The sequence below is a fragment of the Carcharhinus amblyrhynchos genome, chromosome 1 (genome assembly GCF_965287045.1).
Source record: "Carcharhinus amblyrhynchos chromosome 1, sCarAmb.v2.hapA, whole genome shotgun sequence".
Taxonomy (NCBI): Eukaryota; Metazoa; Chordata; class Chondrichthyes; order Carcharhiniformes; family Carcharhinidae; genus Carcharhinus; species Carcharhinus amblyrhynchos.
Genome location: NC_137324.1, coordinates 38922638 through 38929578, shown reverse-complemented (window position 1 = coordinate 38929578; position 6941 = coordinate 38922638). Strand labels below are relative to the sequence as shown.

At 45.4% G+C, this 6941-nt stretch overlaps 1 long non-coding RNA gene across 1 annotated transcript; it reads right to left on the bottom strand.

The window, feature by feature from the left end:
• Window positions 1–4416: 4416 nt before the first annotated feature.
• Window positions 4417–6605, bottom strand: LOC145349183 (uncharacterized). Its single transcript, XR_013888065.1, has 2 exons — window positions 6336–6605; window positions 4417–5610 (listed from the first exon to the last, which is right to left on the bottom strand). It is a non-coding gene; the product is annotated as an uncharacterized LOC145349183 (long non-coding RNA).
• Between the last annotated feature and the right edge of the window lie 336 nt (window positions 6606–6941).

The following is a 6941-nucleotide window of genomic DNA, read 5'->3' as shown; positions in this document are numbered from 1 at the left end:
TCTATTTTATTACAGATGCCTCATGCATTCAGAGAAAGAATCTTTAATTTAATATGTTTCCTTCTATTCCCTGAAATGACTTATTTGCCAATATACATTTTTTGTTAAACTTTCTGTCCTTCCTGTCCTACTTTGCTTGTCTTTACCCACATTGTTAAATTGTTCCAATATCGTGATCTTTCTCTTTTTAAAACTTGCTTCACCTGAACTCTCCCCCATCATGTTAGTTTAAAGCCCAGTCCAGAGGCCGGGTTTTAAAATTGGCTAGTACACCGGTCCCCACTTGGTTCAAGTGGAGCCCATCCCAATGGAATATCTCACTCTTCCCTGCATACAGACACTAGTGTTATATGAATCAAAACCCCTTCATCCCACATCACTGTTTGAACCACATGTTTTATTTTTTAACCTAATTCACCTTGTGCCAATTGGTGCCTGGCTCAGCTAACAATCCAGAGATAATTACTTTTGGTGTTCTACATTTTAATTTGGAGCCTAACTCCCTAAGTGTGCTTAATAGAACATAATTCCTGGTTTGGCCTATGTCATTGGTTCCCCAATGTACCAAGACAACTAATTCTCCCCCTCCCATATTAAGGCCATGAAGAAAGGTCCTTAATCCTGGCACTAGACAGACAACACAACCTCAGGAGTTCGTTGTCACAGCAAAGAACAGTTTCCACCCCCCCGACTGTTCTGTCTCCTCTAACTACTACATTCCTCTTCACTCCACCCACTTGAATGGTATCCTTCACTGTGGTCAGTATGCTAAATCAGGTCTGTCTCCTGATCCACAAGCACCTTGTGCCTGTTGGACAAAGTCAGGCCTGAGGCTTCTCCATCACTACGTGCTGTGAGTCCCCATTCCGGCCTTCCCCCTCCTTGATGCATGGCAGTGCCTGCAGCTTAGCCTTTAACTCAATGACTCTGAGTGGAAACTCCTCATGCCCAAGACATGTCATGCTGATATTTGCCTTGGATGACACTGGTGTCCAGGCATTCTCACATTGCTCCACAGGGGATTGGCTGTCAAATAGGAGGCAGAGAGTGGGGGTCAATGGGTGCCATTCGGATTGGCGGTTGGTGACTAGTGGAGTGCCCCAGGGATCGGTGCTGGGGCCTCAGCTATTTACCATTTATATAGATGAACTGGAAGAGGGAACCGAGTGTATGGTGTCGAAATTTGCTGATGACACCAAGATTGGTGGAACGGCAAATTGTGCGGAGGATGTGGAAAGTCTGCAGAAGGGTCTACATAGGCTGGGCGAATGGGCCAGGAACTGACAAATGGAATTTAATGTTGGCAAGTGTGAAGTTGTCCACTTTCGTAGGAATAATGGTAGGAAGGACTGCTACTTACATGGCGAAAAACTGCAGCATGCTACAGTGCAGAGGGACCTCGGGGTCCTTGTGTATGAGTCGCAAAAACCCAGTCTGCAGGTGCAGCAGGTGGTCAGGAAGGCGAATGGGATGCTGGCCTTCATAGCAAAGGGGATTGAATATAAAAGTAGGGAGGTCTTGCTGCAACTGTACAGGGCACTGGTGAGGCCGCAGCTGGAGTACTGTGTGCAGTTTTGGTCGCTGCACTTACGTAAAGTTATTTTGGCCTTGGAGGGAGTGCAGAGGAGGTTCACTAGGCTGATACCAGAGTTGAGAGGGTTGAACTATGAGGAGAGGCTGAATAAACTAGGCTTGTACTTGTTAGAGTTTAGAAGAATGAGGGGAGATCTCATTGAGACGTATAAGATGATGAATGGGATGGATAGGATAGAGGTGGAGAGGCTCTTCCTGCTCAGAAAGGACAGTAGGACTAGAGGGCACAGCCTCAAGATAAGGGGGGGGGCAATTTAGAACGGAGTTGAGGAGGAACTTCTTCACTCAAAGGGTGGTGAATCTCTGGAATTCTCTGCCCGTTGAAGTGGTGGAGGCTGCCTTGCTAAATATTTTTAAGACGCGGGTTGATAGGTTTTTGATAGGCAAGGGGATTAAGGGTTATGGGGAGAAGGCGGGAACGTGGAACTGAGCCACTTCAGATCAGCCATGATATTATTGAATGGCGGGGCAGGCTCAAAGGGTTAGATGGCCTAGTCCTGCTCCTATTTCTTATGTTCTTAGACACAACATATTATTATGTGTTAGTTAATTAATTTTCCTTAATTAACTTGTAATTAATAAACCCCACTACTCCCAATAAACTTTATTACTGTGAGTAGACCTACAGTTAGGAATAAATTATACACTATTGAAATACTTTCCTTCCTTCATCTTTACCAAGTAATTTACCTGTTTCTGTAACTCACATTTTGATTATTATTCTCTCTTGTGCACTTCACAAACTCCCCTCGCTGTTAAAGACCCCACTCCTCAGCCCTTTCCTCTCACACTCTCACTGTTACTGACCCCACTCCTCTCACACTCTCTCACTGTTACTGACCCCACTCCTCTCACACTCTCTCACTGTTACTGACCCCACTCCTCTCACACTCTCTCACCGTTACTGACCCCACTCCTCTCACACTCTCTCACCGTTACTGACCCCACTCCTCTCACACTCTCTCACCGTTACTGACCCCACTCCTCTCACACTCTCTCACCGTTACTGACCCCACTCCTCTCACCGTTACTGACCCCACTCCTCTCACACTCTTTCACCGTTACTGACCCCACTCCTCTCACTGTCTCACTGTTACTGACCCCGTTCCTCTCACACTCTCTCACTGTTACTGACCCCACTCCTCTCACACTCTCTCACTGTTACTGACGCCGTACCTCTCACACTCTCTCACTGTTAATGACCTCACTCCTCTCACACTCTCTCACCGTTACTGACCCCACTCCTCTCACACTCTCTCACTGTTACTGACCCCACTCCTCTCACACTCTCTCACTGTTACTGACCCCACTCCTCTCACACTCTCTCACTGTTACTGACCCCACTCCTCTCACACTGTTAATGACCCTGTCCCTCTCACTGTTACTGACCCCACTCCTCTCACACTCTCTCACTGTTACTGACCCCACTCCTCTCACACTCTCTCACTGTTACTGACCCCACTCCTCTCACACTGTTAATGACCCTGTCCCTCTCACTGTTACTGACCCCACTCCTCTCACACTCTCTCACTGTTACTGACCCCACTCCTCTCACACTCTCTCACTGTTACTGACGCCGTACCTCTCACACTCTCTCACTGTTACTGACCCCACTCCTCTCACACTCTCTCACCGTTACTGACCCCACTCCTCTCACACTCTCTCACCGTTACTGACCCCACTCCTCTCACACTCTTTCACCGTTACTGACCCCACTCCTCTCACACTCTCTCACCGTTACTGACCCCGTACCTCTCACACTCTCTCACTGTTACTGACCCCACTCCTCTCACACTCTCTCACTGTTACTGACCCCGTACCTCTCACACTCTCTCACCGTTACTGACCCCACTCCTCTCACACTCTCTTCCTGGAACAATGGAGGTTGAGTGGTGAGCTGATCAAAGGTCTACAAGATTATGAGTGGCATAGACAGAGTAGATAGTGCTCTTTTGCATCAGATGCAGGGTAGAAAAGACAAGTAGTAGGGGACATAGGTTTAAGGTGTTTGGAGGGACATTAGAGGAGATGTGCAAGGCAAATTTTTTTACACAGAGGGTGGTGAATGTCTGGAATGTGTTACCTGGGGAGGTGGTTGGAGCAGGTGTGATAGCATCATTTAATGGGCAACTAGATGGATATATGAACAGGATGGGAATGGAAGGATACACATTCCGTAAATGCATATGGTTTTAGTTTAGGCAGGCGCCATGATCAGCACAAGCTTGAAGGGCTGAAGGGCCTGTTCCTGTGCTGTACTTTTCTTTGTTCTTTGTTTCCAAGTTACCTATGACTTCAACTCCTCTTTTTGACTTGTCTGTGATGCCTGGGTCAAATCTTACAACGTCCAACTGCACTGGTCTTGGGTAAAGGACCTTGTAGGAAGTTTGAAGAAATGGGTCTCTCCTGCCCAAAAGCTATTTGGTTATCATGTTTTTGGTTCAGCCATGATATACATGATCATTTTCTGTAAACCATTCCAACTCCAAAAGTCTGAAAAGTGGTGCTACGCTGCTCTGACCTGCCTCTCACTACAATTATTCCTCAAGTTTCAGTTTTCTCCTTTATTAAAAAAAAATTTACTGTGGGAAGAGGAACTAAGTGTTTAAAACAGCTAAAGCTGTGAATACCGAACGATACAAAGAAGTGATCAGAGAGCTCCTTGTCTGAGACATCACAGACATCATCCATCTGTTTTGAGTGGAAGTCTACATTTGTCCCCTTTGAGCGTTGAAGTAATGATAACATAGCTAGAGTTTCAGTACAAGTGAGGCTAAGGTCTAAAGACAGATTACAAATCAGACCACAGCAGTTGTACAATGATTGTAGATTTAAAAGCATTTAATGCAAATTGCAGAGAATTACAATATCATAGAGCTCAGAATCATTGAAAGGATTCTTCACAATAGAATTGTTAAAGTACAAGTTTATTTATTAGTCACAAGACTTACATTAACACTGTAATAAAGTTTCTGTGAAATTCCTCTAGTCGCCAGAGTCTGGCACCTGTTCGGGTCAATGCAGCTAACCAGCACATCTTTCAGAATGTGGGAGGAAACCGGAGCACCCGGAGGAAACCCACATTAGGCCAGGTTAGGTGCATATGTTATATATACATAAGATAACCTGGCATTAATAGAGAATGAAATAATAAGTTTTTTTTTACTGCTGATCCTTTGAAACGTTAGAAGTTTGCTTACAGTATTGGTTTCCTTATAAATAGCCACTTTCACTTCATACAAAATCAAAATAGTTATCCATCTCTCTCATTAAAGCAACATTTCACATTAGTACTGTACTGTATTGGTACCAATTTAAATTCAAACATCTATTTATCGACTATACAATATATTGGCGAAATTTGAATTGCTCAAAATCCATGGAGGATCTGTAATACAGAGATAACTGTGTTTTACTCTTTACTACTGCAGCCTTATTCATCAGAAAAATCTCACCACTGTTTATTCAGAGACAAACTGTTCCCTACACAGAGAAATCAACTGAACTCAGGAAAGGCGTTTTGAGTTTACAATGTAACATTTGGTGATTGGAATTTCACAAACATGCGATGCTACATAAACCTTCATTTTACAATGCTTTGCACCTTTTGCTTTGGTCTCCAAAAGTATCGCTTTCGGTCTAATCCTCCCACGAGAATAGATATTCAGCTGATCATGAAACAGGATCATCTTCGAGACTTATATTAACACCTGACAAGCACAGCCGTTGTTTAGAAACGGCGCCATCGAATGTCGACATGCCCAAACTTGAATTCTTTCAAAGGCCAATCCTTCACAACTGAAAGCGAGGAGAGTTCAGTCTGGAAAGCCGTTTTTTTTAACCATTTTTGGTGTAACCTTTTGGTGGTGTAACCTTGGGTTGGTGTGGAGTTGGCTCTGCTGGCCGCTCATGTGGACTGTTGAAACATTTTGATCGTTTTAAACATGAGCTGGAGGAAGTTATACACATCCCCAATCTCTCGCAGCTCCATGGCACACTCCTTCACAACCTTCCCGTCTAAAAGCAACAAAAGACAAAACATGTTTCAATTTTCACTCCAAAGTCAACTGTTTTAAAGACTAGACAATTAACTAACCCCCAGTAACTGATGGCACTATTTTTTTTAAACACAAGGCCTCACTGTTTATTCGCTTTCACTGGTTACTTTCATTATCAGCCGCTTACTTTGCCCCAGTATCCAACTCTCACCGGAGCAGCTCAACCCACAACCATCGCTAACAGCGCTGACTGCTTTATCCCATTTACTCGGAGTGGGGCTGACCCCTGGGGAGGGAGTCTGGTCTCAGGGGTATTTACACTGGGGGTGTAATCCGGAGGTATTTACACAGGGAGGGGGTAATCCTGGAGGTATTTATACTGGGGGAGGATCTGGTCTGAGGGTATTTCCACTTGGGGTTAACTCCTGGGAGTATTTCCATCGGGGAGGGAGTCTAGTTTCAGGGGTACTTACATTGGGGGTATAATCCCGGAGGTATTTATATTGGGAGCCGATGGTCCCCAGGGGAATTTATACTGGGGGAGGGTCTGGTCTGAGGGTTATTTACACTGGGGGTCTGGTCTCAGGGTATTTACATTTAGGGGGTGTAATCCCCGAGGTATTTACACGGGGAGGAGCTGATCCCAAGGATCTATATACTGGGAGGGGGTGACCCGGGGGGGGGGGGTATTTACACTGGCGGGGCGGGGGGGGGGGGAAGGGTTGCTGGTCTCAGCACACTTACCCGGCATGGGCCGCGGGGGGCCGGAGGACTTTCCTGAGGATCCCAGGCGAGGTTTCATTGTGTGGCGGTGGGGGTCTCTGCGCTGTGACAAGGTGAGGATCCGCGGTGCTGGCTGGCTGGCTGCTCCGAGTGCTTCAGTCCCGACCTCTCTCTCACACTCACAGTACTGACTGAGTACAATCAGGAAGCTGGCCGCTTATCTTGTAGCGGGTTTATATTTAGAAACTGCGTATCGAAAGGGAAACTTACAACGTATCATTTCAGTCTGTGTCATCGCGGTTCACGTGGCCTGGCCAGTTGTTATCAAACACTCTTATATGGACATATGGGGGTCAATTACATTCAGAAAGCTGCAATTATTCAATTTACTTTGGATTAATTTACTTTAAATGAAAGAACAAGTTTAACGTTCTCACTGTGTTCCTTTTTTCACAGTACACTCAGTGCCAACTTCCTGGTTGATGAGACTGGCCAATAGTGTAGTGGGAGCTCTCAGAAAATGTATTGTCCATATCATTTCTAAACCGACTATTAGGTTATTTTTCTTGGAATCCATCATCTTACTCCCCCAAACGTCACTGAGACTATGTTTTGTAAGTGAAAAAT